The following is a 13,583-nucleotide window of genomic DNA, read 5'->3' as shown; positions in this document are numbered from 1 at the left end:
AATAACGGCGTTAGAGTATAACAGCGTCACGAACGGTGTTATTTTTTTCAGTAGTGAGTAATCTAATCAATTACTTTTCTCATCTCGGCAACGCCGTTACCGTTACTGAGGACATAAAGGCGTGCGTTACTACGCGTTACTACGTTGGTTGAGTGACGCAAGAAAAGTCTGAGAGACACGGACTCACTGAGACGAGAGATCAGAGCGGGAGTGGGGAGTAGGGAAGGGAGTAGAGAAGGGAGTTGTGATACCGTTGCAAACGTGATGCTAGGTGGCTCCAATAATACCTGACTATAGCCGATAGCCTACAAACTACGCCCACATGATGCTACAGTAGATATCACATGTATATAGAACTAGATGCGAAATGACAGACACGGCGGAGTTAGCACATGTATAGAGAACGAGATGCGTAATAATGGACTCGCCGGCATTAGTAAACAGCCCCCATCTTAAAGTGCCTGTGACACAAAAAAAGCATGTTTATTTCATAATACACGCGATATTTTATGCTCCTGAATGAAATGGACCATTTGGATGTGTGAAGGAGCGATCGATATATTTATTCAATTTTTTGAATCCCGTGCTACGAAAATGACAGACTTCCGGCTTCGGTCTTGCATTGAGGAAGAGGGCGCTGTGACGTGTACAGGAGTCTTCTTCACTATACAGCCGTACTGTTGTATGAGAAGAACTAAAGATTCAGCTGATTTTGCGGATTAATTCGTTTATTTTTCGCATCACGCCAGCCAAACGGCTGCAGAAAAATCTTGCTGTACGAGGGAGAGGCGTGTGTGCCTTTTGGGGATTTCAAAAGGTTCCCATTCACCGGTGGATATTGGCCAAAACAAGCCCTACTACTGTGGGACCATGGGACTTACGAGGAAGTGAGTAAACATCGTGTTTTGTATTATGTAAAATACTGGGATCATTTTAATATGGAGGTGACTTGCATTTTGTGGCTGACATGCTCCTTGTCCCCTCGGCTAACGACCAGCGGCTTGTCGCACATCTACCGCCGGGAGAGCACTTTACTCGGCTTATTGCCCTCTTTATGTGCCCGGTGTTCTGTCAAATTTTCCAACCGATCAGAAATTGAAACTTTGTGTTAAAAATAGCCGCGAATACAGCGATTACAAAGTAAACACGACCAACTTTCTTTACTTACGTTTGATCATGGATGGGCATATAAAAAGCTCACCTCATATACATATTGTCATGTTAGCCACATAACAACTGCAGCCGCCCTCATATGAGTCTCTTGCTGTTAACGACTTTGCCGTGTAGTAAAGCATTAATTTTGCCATATTTGCGTTAACCATTTGGCAGCTACAGGCTCCTCCAACGTCGGCCGGTTTGTCCGGCGGTCATTGTCCAGCTGCTTCCCCGCAAACGAGCAGGGGAACGACGAGGTCTAACTTGTTCGCCGCCGGGTGTGTTGCCGATCGGCAAAGACAATCAACAACCAGTCATCATGTGAAATGATCCGGGCTAGTTATGTGTGATTACCCGCTTCGAAGACTTTGAAACATCACTCGGTTCGGGTTAGCATGTGTCACACCTCTTGGTTTGTTTACATTCTCCGAAGCCAGGGAAGGGAAATGACATAAGCCCGATTTAGGTGGCATAAAATATTGTTCGGGAGGTGCGACAGTAAAGGTGAATTCGACAGTTTTGACCATTATGGATTAATTTTGCCATGTCGTCCTGAATAAATGCATTTTTATTATTTCATATTCCATTTAGCACAAGACTGTTATTTGTCATGACCATGTCATTTATTTAGCTATTGGGGAAAAATACTTGGATAAAAAGAATATCCTATAAAAATATTGGCGTAGAGAGACTGAAACAATGACATTTTACGGCTCTCTTCGTCGCGTTTTCCTCGTTCTGAGTAATTCCCCCCCAATGGGCTGAATAGTAAAACCGATGAGCACATTCGCCCTACTAGGTGCAACAGTAAAGGTGAATTCGACAGTTTTGACCATTATGGAGTAATTTTGCCAAGTCGTCCTGAATAAATGCATTTTTATTATTTCATATTCCATTTAGCACCAGAATGTTATTTGTCATGACCATGCCATTTATTTAGCTATTAAGGAAAAATACTTGGATGAAAATAATGTCCCGTTAAAATATTGGAGTAGAGAGACTGAAACAATTACATTTTGCGGCTCTCTTTGTCGCGTTTTCCTCGTTCTGAATAATTCCCCCTCAAAGGGCTGAATAGTAAAACCAATGAGCCTATTCTCCCGCTGACGTCATCCATCTGTTGGAGACGCGAGAGCCCTATAATGACAGGTGTGGCTAACCCGCAGATTAAAAGACTAATTCCTCGTCATCTGTGCTTTGCTAAATTGTTGTATGTAGTCGAATCGTCTCAAAATATGATTTTGTTTCACATAAAAATGCTATTTAAGACTTTTTTCTCCTGTCGTACGCATTTTAAAGCAGTAGACTTCTCAGGAAGGCTCTGTTGTAGAGAACCTTCCTAGCGAACCTAAGTAACTTTATATCTAAAATACTCCTAATTTGGCAAAATCTTGACTTGAATCTATCTTTAAATGATGAAATAGTTTTAAAAATTTTACATGTGGAAAGTAGATAGAAGGGAACCAAGGGAGCAATTTTATCAACTTCAACGGTTGATTCACAACATTAATTGACTTCCATACATAGCAAAGGTTACTATGTTTGTTTTTTTTTAGAATAAAAAAAAAAACATGAAAGGTAACACCAATTGCTTTGCCAAGTAACTAATTACTCTTACATTCAGGTAACTGAGTTACTAACTCAATTACTTTTTGGGAGAAGTAATTTGTAACTTTAATTAATTACTTTTTTAAAGTAAGATTAACAACACTGGTGATGACCAGTTATGATCTGCGCCATAAGATAAGCAGCGCTTAGCCACAAATGCCGCGGAAGAAGAAAATGAGGAAGAAAACATAAGAAAACGAAGAATGCACTCAAGTTAAAAACAAAAAATAGCTAAAGGTTGTTAATTGTTTTTGGTTTTTGGTTTGTATGATTGAAAATGATAGCCAAGTCCTGTGGTGTTTTGAGCCCAGTAAAGTTTTGATTCGTCTCATTTAGCAGTCATATATTTGATAATAGAGTCTATACTTCAAATGGTGGATAAATGTGCATATCAAACGGGAATAGCAGCCAGCCAGGATTTAACGTTTTATGAACACTGCCATTGACATGAGCGACTAGAAGGCTTGGGTAGGAGGAAAAAGGGGGTAAGTAGGCCAGCAAACGTGTGTAGTCTGCTAGCAAAAGTGATGATTAGTTGCCTGGTACACCAGACTCACCGCTGTTCCAGCTATTGAGTCTGGCCAACATTCACGCGGATACAATTTCCAGGGCGAAGCACGCCACAGCAAACAGACAGCGGAGTGGACCAATCAACGACAGGCAGACGTGCCGTTAGTAAAATGACAAGGGCAGGACGAGGGACTGCGCGCTGAAGTAAACATACGAAGAGAGCGGAGTTTATTCAACATGGCTAGCGTGAGACAGACTGTTGTCAATGACTCGTGTCGATGTGTTTTTGGTAATTTAAAACTGATTTTACCGTGGATTGGAGCATATTCTCGGCTCTCCCGTTCACCATCTGTGTTATTGTGGAGACGACTTTCGACGCGCAAGAGTGAAGTTGCTCGTTAAGAACACGTCACGCAAATAAACGAATCTGATTTGTCGATTGATTTTGTACCTGCTCAAGAGGCCGTTAATGGGCTGGTTCCCAGACCGTTCTCTCAGTGTTTGAAAAATACAGGGAGAACAGTCTGGCAGAGCCAGGCAAGATGATTAGCACATAAGCTAAGCTAATTCACTAATGTCGTATAATGGCATTGACTGTGCACTCACACAGGATGTTTTAGTCTATTTTCCTGTTCACAAAGGTTTTGAATCAGTGTCTGACCAAGCATGATAGCAACTATTTTATATCCAAGTGAGTATGCAGTAAATTAGTATACATATATATATATATATATATATATTAGGGCTGTCAAAATTATCGCGTTAACGCGCGGTAATTAATTTTTTAAATTAATCACGTTAAAATACTTGACGCAATTACCGCACATGTCCCGCTCAGACAGTATTCTGCCTGATAAGTTTTACAGCAAGGTTTTTTGTGCTGTCTAACAGCGAACTCTTTTGGTCGCTTTGCGACATGGTTTATTGCTTTCTTGCCAGTTCAATATGGCTGCACGACGTCTCGGGCTGACGCCTACGTTGTAATGTTGTGCTTATATGATCCTTGGACAAGATTTGTCCGTAAGTATGGTTGTTGTAAAGAATGTACATATTATATTAGTAAGCGAAATGTTATATTTTTTTGTATGAGACGCTTTTTGTTTATGTTTAGTGAACCTGTATAGCATGCTAAGCTAACGTTTTTGCTAATGCAATGCTTGTGTACTTTTTTTTGTAGTTTCACTACGGTCTGAAGAGGACAGTGGTTTGAGGCCATTTTATTAATAAATCAGATGAAAAAGGAAGAAGTCTGATTATTAAGGCGTCGTTCACTAGCTGTCTAGCTTTGGAAAAAGTAGACACTTCGGAGTGAGGACAGCATAGACAGATTTAAATGACAGTAGAGTGAAATGCCCACTACAGTCCTTATGTACCGTATGTTGAATGTATATCTCCATCTTGTGTCTTATCTTTCCATTCCAACAAATTATTTCACAGAATATATATATATAATTTACAGGAAAATATGGCATATTTTATAGATGGTTTGAATTGCGATTAATTGCGATTAATTACGATTAATTAATTTTTAAGCTGTAATTAACTCGATTAAAAATATTAATCGTTTGACAGCCCTAACATATATATATATATATATGTATATAAATAAATAAATTTAAAAAACTACAGCGGTACCTCGACATACGAACACCTTGACATACAATCTTTCAACATCCGACATTCCTCCTCCGACCTCCGTTCGCCAGTCGTGATAAGTTATGGAATCGTAAGCTTCATCAGGTTTTTAGTCATCATCAAAAAAAAAAAAATTTCTCACTATCGTAAGTCTGTTCAGGAACAGCATGCAAAACACAACCACCACATTGAAACTTGATTCGTTAGACTACTATTATTATATTACTGTTCCAATTACTGTTTATAATTTTTTTGTTTTGCTGTGTGTAATTGCTATTTATATTTCTATCATACGTTTTTGTGCTGTGGGACCAATTCATCTAATTCTAATGTATTCTTATGGGAAAATCTCATTTGACATATGACCATTTCAACCTGCATTCTACATCCTGGAACGAATTAAAATTCATATGTAGAGATACCACTCTATTTTGATTTTTTTTTTCCTCTTCAAAACACGTGGTCTCGGTACATTATCGTCACCGGCCAGGTATCGGAATCAGGAGGGTATTGCTGCAACAGTACTTCATATCGTTATGATTGTTTGTGAACTACAAACCGAACACAACCGCCAGTGTAAGTCGCATTGCATATACGTTACATCCGTGCGTCTGTGATTTGTTCTTTCAGATTCAGTCTGTGCACATTAGCCCCTACTCTAGCATCGACTGTGAATATCCAGCACAAACCACAGAGGATCGGACTGACTTGCCATGATTCTTGTGCGTGGCAAAAGTAACACTGGCTTGCCAAGCTAATCAACATTAGCTTTAGAGATCACATTTCACCAAGAAAAGCTTATAAAAAGCAAACAAAAGCTGCCCAAGTGCACCAAGGCATTAATTTATTCAACATGCTGATAAATTAGAGAAGCAATTTGTGGAAATATACTTATATTGAACAAAAACATTCCATATTTGAAAAGTCAAATTCACGTTTTCGCCAAACTCTGACATCAGTCATTCATTTTTCCCGCTGCCTCCATTCTTTGCTCGTCAAACACTTCGGATTAAAAATTCGACTTCCTGCCGAGCGTGCAGTCAGTCAACAGCCCGCATTCATCAAAAACAATAAGTTTACCATTTTTTTTTCTTTTTACGTCGGAATGTGCGGCAAGCGTGACAAATTTGTCTCCGTTTCGTGTCGCGCTGACAGGACGGAGGCGACGCGTCTCGGCCGACCGACTTGGTGTGATTAAAGAGACGACGGCGCAAAGCATCTGCCCGTCACGTCCATCTGTCATCACCCAGCGCTCGCCATGAGCCGCTCATCACTCAAAAAAACAACAACAGCGCAACGGTGGGGAGGAGGAGGAGGTGCAGCTTAATAAATAGAGAGAGGAAGTGAAGGAGCTGCTGAGAAGGGCTGTGGTACCAACACATTTGTTCAGGTAAACCACTCAAACTGAGGAGTATTTACATCATTGTTGATTTTTAACAACAAAAAGCAGCACCGACAGAAGAACAAAAAAAAAAATGGGGAAAAAATGACAAGCATAGAAACAAAGATAAAAAAATACAAAAACTTTAACAAATCCTACTCTCAATTTTTGGAGCAAAATTGATGTTTGTCGCCACAATTTTACAGTACGGGTTTTTTTAACACTTTTTTCGAGGAGAAAAAAAAAACGTTGGATAAAAAACGTATGTAGTATTATTTTGTTTTTGTTTTTTTAAAACTTGGTCAATGACCAATTCTGCAATAATACATTAACGTTCTTCTTTTGTTTGGTTGTTTTTTTTTTTGTTTTTTTTTTTATCTTTCAGCTTTTGCAACTTTTACATGGAAAAAACAGACCCGTATGCGCAATAGTATCCAAACAAATGACTACACATGCTAGGATTACGAGGACACAAATAACAGACATAAATAAAGCCGTTTACTCTTATATTCAAAGTTTATATGTATTGATAGACCGCATGCACACACTGTGTGTAGATGATGCAGACACATATGGGTCATTTTGCCCCGACTCTCGGCCATGTACCATGTACGCAATATTGAAATAATTTTCATTTGGCACACAGAAAGAAAACTGATCATTCTCAGACTTATCCTGTTTTTTTTTTTTTTTTCTAACTATTTTATTGTTGTAAAGGCCACCTCCTGCCTAAAAACCAAGTTCAAGCTAGGCGCTACCGCTAACGCACAGCCCCATTGCTGCCGTCCTCCCTGACTCTCTCGTTCTTTGCTAATGTAATTGCTGCAAGAATTCTGATTTGGGAGACTTGAGAGTTCAGACTGCCGCCACATTTTGAAATATGTGGCCCAAATTGGATTTTAATCACATAAAAAAGTGACCCAGATCGGATTTGAACCGGTCAACTTCTATGCGATTTGTGCCATTCAGACACTCAAGTTTAATACCTTACTCAAGTCGGATTTGTGCATTAAGACCTGTGGTCTGAACCTAGTCTATGTTTCCTGTATGATTGAGAATTTCACCTAAGAATATCTACATACATATACACTGTTTCACAAAAGTGAGTACACCCCTCGCATTTCTGCAGATATTTAAGTACCGTATTTTTCGGACTATCAGTCGCACCTGAGTATAAGTTGCACCAGCCCAAAAATGCGAAATGAAGAGGGAAAAAAAAAACATAAAAGTCGCACCGGAGTATAAGTTGCATTTTTGGGGGAAAGTTACTTGATAAAATCCAACACATAGAACAGATATGTCATCTTGAAAGGCAATTTAAAATAAAATACAATAGAGAACAACATGCTGAATAAGTGTACAGTATGATGTTACATGATGCATGAACAACGAAATGTGAATGTATGTTAACGTAACATAGCTATTAAGAGTTATTCAGATAACTATAGCCAGGGGTGCACATAAGTGGTCCGCATGCGCGCATGCGTACTGGACGTAGACAAACGCGCTGGCCCTCGACGGCTTCCATACGCTTTTGCGTACCGATGATGGCTGACCACTGTATTTACGGCGGACACGAGAAAATCACCTCTGAAAATGTCATAGGCAGGCCCCACTGAGTAATTATTTCCGTGTTCCCCCACCCCCGTCAAAAGACAGACAGACGACAGAGACGTCACCGGAGCTACCGAAAAAAAGGACTTTTGCTGAAAAGTGGCTGCAAGAGGTACCATGGCTAGAAGCTAATGATGCTCGCACGGAAATGTGGTATAAAATTTGCCGTGACAATCCCAATTTCACTGATAAGAGCAGCGCATTTTATGTAGGGTCAAAGAATTTCAGCCATCCAAACTTTGAAAAGCACGAAAAAAAACAGAGTATTTGGCAATCAAGCAAACTATCGATGTCGGACAGGACCTCACTCGCCCTATGGACAAGTGGCGAAATAAAGTTTAATGAACAGCGCCATGCACTGACAAACGTGTTTTTGCTCGCATTTCACAAAGCTAAACATGCACGTCCAATGAGCTCTTATGAGGAGGACATCCCACTTTTACAAAGGCTTGTAGTTAATGTGGGAGCCGCATAATGTCCTTTATTTTGAATTAGTGCTTTTATGTTTCTTTCTTTACATTTCACTTCAGAGTAATGGCAATTTTGTTGAGCCAGTTGATGTTAATCAAGCAATAATTGTTAATATAATTATTTAAAGGTAATTGGCTCTAAGTAAAGCTTGTCATAATTTTATCGCATCAGGCGGGTCGGCGCTCAAGCTCAATGTGGACCAAGTCACATCTCCAGGTCCTCTTCTGAGAACCTGGGCAAAAAAATTATGTGCACCCCTGACTATAGCATAAAGAACAAGCTAACAAGTTTACCACCAAAATACCATGAGAAAAAATATAATAACGTATCAATAATTTCACACATAAGTCACTCCAGAGTATAAGTCGCACCCCAGCCAAACTTTAGTTAATTTTTTTTTCTAAAAATGCGACTTATAGTCCGAAAAATACGGTATATCTTTTCATGGGACAACACTGACAAAATGACATTTTGACACAATGAAAAGTAGTCTGTGTGCAGCTTATATAATAGAGTTTATCTATTTTCCCCTCAAAATAAATCTAAATATAGCCATTAATATCTAAACCCATCGCAACAAAAGTGAGTACACCCCTATGAAAAAAAGCACATCCCTAAATGTTCAAATTGAGTAATGCTTGTCATTTTCCCTCCAAAATGTCATGTGACTCGTTACAGGAGTGCTTTCAGCATTGCTGCAGATTTTAAAGAAATGGGGGGTCATTCCCACCACCATGCTTGACTGGAGGCATGACACACTTATCTTATTGTACTCGTCACCTGGTCACCGCCACACATGCTTGAGACCATCGGAACCAAACAAATTAATCTTCGTCTCATCAGACCATGGGACATGGTTCCAGTAATCCATGTGCTTTGTTGACGTGTCTTCAGCAAACTGTTTGCTGGCTTTCTTGTGTACCCTCTTCAGAAGAGGCTTCCTCCTGTGGTGATAGCCATGCACACCAATTTGATGTAGAGTACAGCGTATGGTCTGAGCACTAACAGGCTGAGCCCCCACCTCTTCAATCTCTGCAGACTCACAGACTACTTTTCATTGTGTCAAAGTGCTATTTTGTCAGTGTTGTCCCATAAAAAGACACTGTATACTTAAATATCTGCTGAAATGCGAGGGGTGTACTCACTTTTGTGATACACTGTAAATAGTACGGTGACAACTTTTCAGGATTTTTTTAGAATTCTATTTTGTCCAAAAAAAAACTTAATTTACGTTGTGTAACTTATCCAAAAAACATACCATTGCACTTTGATTATATGAAATTATATTTGCATATGATGTTGTTTTTATTTTCTCCCAGTAGGGCACAGAATTTGCAATTGTTTTTTTTCTTTTAATCAACTTTTTTATTTGCATTTACATGATCTCAAGGCTCAGTATTTATTTCCTCGCCTTTGGATAATTGTAATATGTAATATTACACCGTTTTTGTCATGGTACATTTATTGGGATTTTTTTTTTTTTTTGCTCTTTCCTTAACCCTTTCAGGTACAGTGATCACTGTAATGGACACCTTTTTTCATTATGAATGTAATAAAAACACTTAAGATATTTAATCCTTTACAAGGCAAGTTATTTGAAGACAAACTGGTATATATTTTCGAAATTACTGAATTATTAATCATTATCGTATTATATATATATTTTTTAATATTAGTTTTATATAATGTTAAATAAATGTATTAATTAGTAAAATGTTGAAAAAAAAACATTTCATGACATTTAAATTAATAAAAACAAATACATTCCAGTTACAGCCCCAAATAAACTCTACTCAACTCTAAATTTGAATTTTTATTTTTCATAGTTATTAACTCATTGCATGCCATTGAGGACGATAGACGTTGAATTTATACTGGGAACACTGGCTGTGAATGCTTATAGTTCAGTGCCATTGACGGTGCTAAACGTCCAATTCATTTTGACTGGAAGGAGCGAATGACCATTTGTCCATTCGCCACGCCTGGGCAAAATGCTTGCACAAATGGTAATTTGCCCCTTCAGTTAAAATGAATTGGATGTCTAGCACTGTCAGTGGCAGCCACAAGTTAAATGAATTGCCTCTAGGGTTAAAAAAAAAAAAAAAAAAAAAAAATCCTAATTCATGCATGAAAGGGTTAAACACTGTGAATGTTTTCATTATAGTATAATTTGCAACTTTTTATCCCATATCCTGTCGTGCAATAAAATTAAGATTTTTACAATATTTAATATAAAAACATAATTATCATAACTTTATTTCATATCTATGGATTGTTGTAAGTTGGGAAAAAAACAAAAATATTAAAACTTTTTACCACTTTTAGTCTGACAAAATTTGAATGCATCCTCTTGACATCTTATCTCCGCCCTCTCAGAAAATGACGTATTAACTCCGCCTTCTCAAAAAATGACACATTTCATGTGAAATTGTCCTTTTTCATCTGTGCTTTTCATCCCTCTTTCCAGCCTTGTGTGCTACCCTTCCCTGGATAAAGACGCAGTCAGCAAAGCGCCCGCTGGGACTTTGCGGGCAAAAGCAGCCCTCATCTTTCATCTTCGCGTTTCTGGCCGCGTTCCCTTTCCCCACCTCCACCTCTCTCGCTGTCCCGCAGCAACATTCCTTCCATCTTTACCCTCCTCCCCTCCCACCGACTATCTCCCTGGGATTATCGATTTGGCGTAGGCCGTGATGGAGTCTCACTGGGTGTAATGCGGGCCCCCAAGGTGTCTTCGGAATGGAGAGCATCATGACTTATGGACTAAGTATAGTTACGCTTCCACAACACCTGAATCACACACACACACCAAGATTTTCCTCAACGCAAGGCGCAGATTGATCATACAGACTAAATTCGCATTGCTGAAACGGCATCTTGTCATAGGAGAAAAAACTCCAAGCTGTCATTTTGTTTGTTTGTTTTTGTTGAATCCTTGGGAGTTTAACAAATGTGATAAATAGTCGGAATGTCCCTAGTAAACTGTACATAAATTAGGGTTGTCCCCGATCTGATCACGTGATCAAGCTGAAAGTCAACTGTGAAAATTAAAAATCTTCCTTTGGGCTGTTGCAATACAACAGGGTAGTCCAAAAAAATCCTGATACTCACTGGCTGGCGTTCTCAAGTTCGATTGGTGAATTTGTGTATTTTTAGAGACTGAAATACACTTAATAAAAGTAGATTGTGGATTTCTTTGGCTGCCATTGACCTCGATAGATGTTTAGATAGAGTCACTGTGAACCCTGTGAGTTCAAATGGAATAGACTTCTATCACTATCATTGGCAATAAATGAGTAAACAACTCATTTTGAGTCAACTTCTCAAGGGGACTGAAAATAATAATAAAAGTCAACAATATGCTAAAGTATCTGTATTACTCATTTGGATTCCATAGCACACGCTAGAATTGCAATTGATTTTTCCCCCCGCTCTGAAGTTATTCATGCAACGTCGCTGCATGCCGCCACGTATTATTGATGATAGTTTGCAGGGCTTACAATAGGGGCTGCATAATTGATTAAAAGGCATTTATAGTAATGCTGCTTCCAAAATCCACGCATGCTTTTCATGACATACACGCAGACGAACACGCTTTGTCCTGAAGCGTGTGACCCAAAGGCCAAAAGCGAAAGGCGCTCATTGGCAATGCGTGAATCCTATTAGGATCGGCCCCGGAGCCGACCTCTGCTTAGCAAATAAATAATAGTAATGATGATGATCCCTCATCTTGTCACTGAGGCGCACCCCCGGGAGGGAGAGAGGGGGATCATCTTGGCCTAATTGGTTCCAACCCCGCAGCATTTTCCAGGCATTGCCTTCCTCGCGCTCACTAAACTATGGTGTGTTTCACAGTCTGTTTGTGTGCAACGTCATCCTCTCTGGTTGTCTGTTGCCGCTTTTCTGAAAGGAAATTCTTCTGGGAGGGACCACTACACCTTACATTTGTAGTTTTGGTCTTGGTTTAGCTTAGCTTTGAGTAAAACAGAATATCTTAGCATAGCTAAATCCAGCAATGCTAAGAATAGAATAGCTTAGCCAGCTATGCTAAGAATTGAATAGCTTAGATTTGTTTGTTAGATTAGTTTTGCTCATTTGAATACATCTTAATGACATTGTATTGAATCTTACCTTTACTTATTTAGATGTAGAAACTTATTTTTCCTACATTATCCCTCTTTTTTGGCTTGTTTTTTGTTACAGTGAGTTTAGCATTTTTAGCTTTGCTAAGCTTGACATTGCAAAGCATAGAACAGGGTTCCCACATGTTTGATCGAGTGAAATTTAAGACTTTTTAAGACCATTTTGAATACAATGTTTTAGAAAATTTCTCAGAAAATGTTCATGCAATGCTGCACAATTTAAAGTTTAGGGACTTGAAGAGCAACAACAGGAAATTCATTGCTTTTCCTCCAGGTCACATTATCAGTATTAGTAAATTTCAGACTATACAGGCTTTTTAGGACCCCAGGGGAACCCTGAATTAGGAACACTAATCTTATAGTTGGTTGGGATATTCTATGGAAATCATGGGTTTTTTGTATACCTTTTAAAATAACGAATGCATATTTTAATATATTTTTTCCCATTACTGAGTACTCAGTAACATGTCAAATCATTGCATGACATTAATGACGCCTGAAAGTGTCAGCAACAAATGTGACAGAAGTGCTGACCTAACGTGTTTCCAGCCATCCACCCATCCATTATCTACCGCTTAATCTGGTGTTGGGTCGTGGGGACAGCAGCTTTAGCAGGGAAGCCCAGTCTTCCCTCTCCCCTGCCACTTCAAGCCCAGACTTCCCTCTCCTCAGCTACTTCAACCAGCTCCTCCGGCGGGATCCCAAGGTGTTCCCAGGCCAGCGTGTCCCGAGTCGTCCACGGGCCTCCCGCCGGTGGGACATGTCCAGGACACTTCTCCAGGGAGGCTTCAAGGAGGCATCCAAACCAGATGCCCGAGCCACCTCAACTGGCTCCTCTCACTTCGGAGGAGTAGCAGTAGCGGCTTGACACAGAGTCCCTCCCGGATGACCAAGCTTCTCACCCTATCTCTAAGGGTTAGGGTTAAGCCTGAGTTGTACTCCTGCGTTGCGGTGATGACACAGCGACTACAGCGTCATTCGACATTCGATAGTTCTGCGGTGAGGGAACGCATTGCTCTGTAATTCACCGCCAAGCCACTAGAGGGGTGTGGCGTTATGTTTGTACGGTT

The sequence above is a fragment of the Corythoichthys intestinalis genome, chromosome 9 (assembly GCF_030265065.1).
Source record: "Corythoichthys intestinalis isolate RoL2023-P3 chromosome 9, ASM3026506v1, whole genome shotgun sequence".
In the NCBI taxonomy this organism is placed as follows: domain Eukaryota; kingdom Metazoa; phylum Chordata; class Actinopteri; order Syngnathiformes; family Syngnathidae; genus Corythoichthys; species Corythoichthys intestinalis.
Note: the sequence above shows the minus strand (reverse complement) of the source record.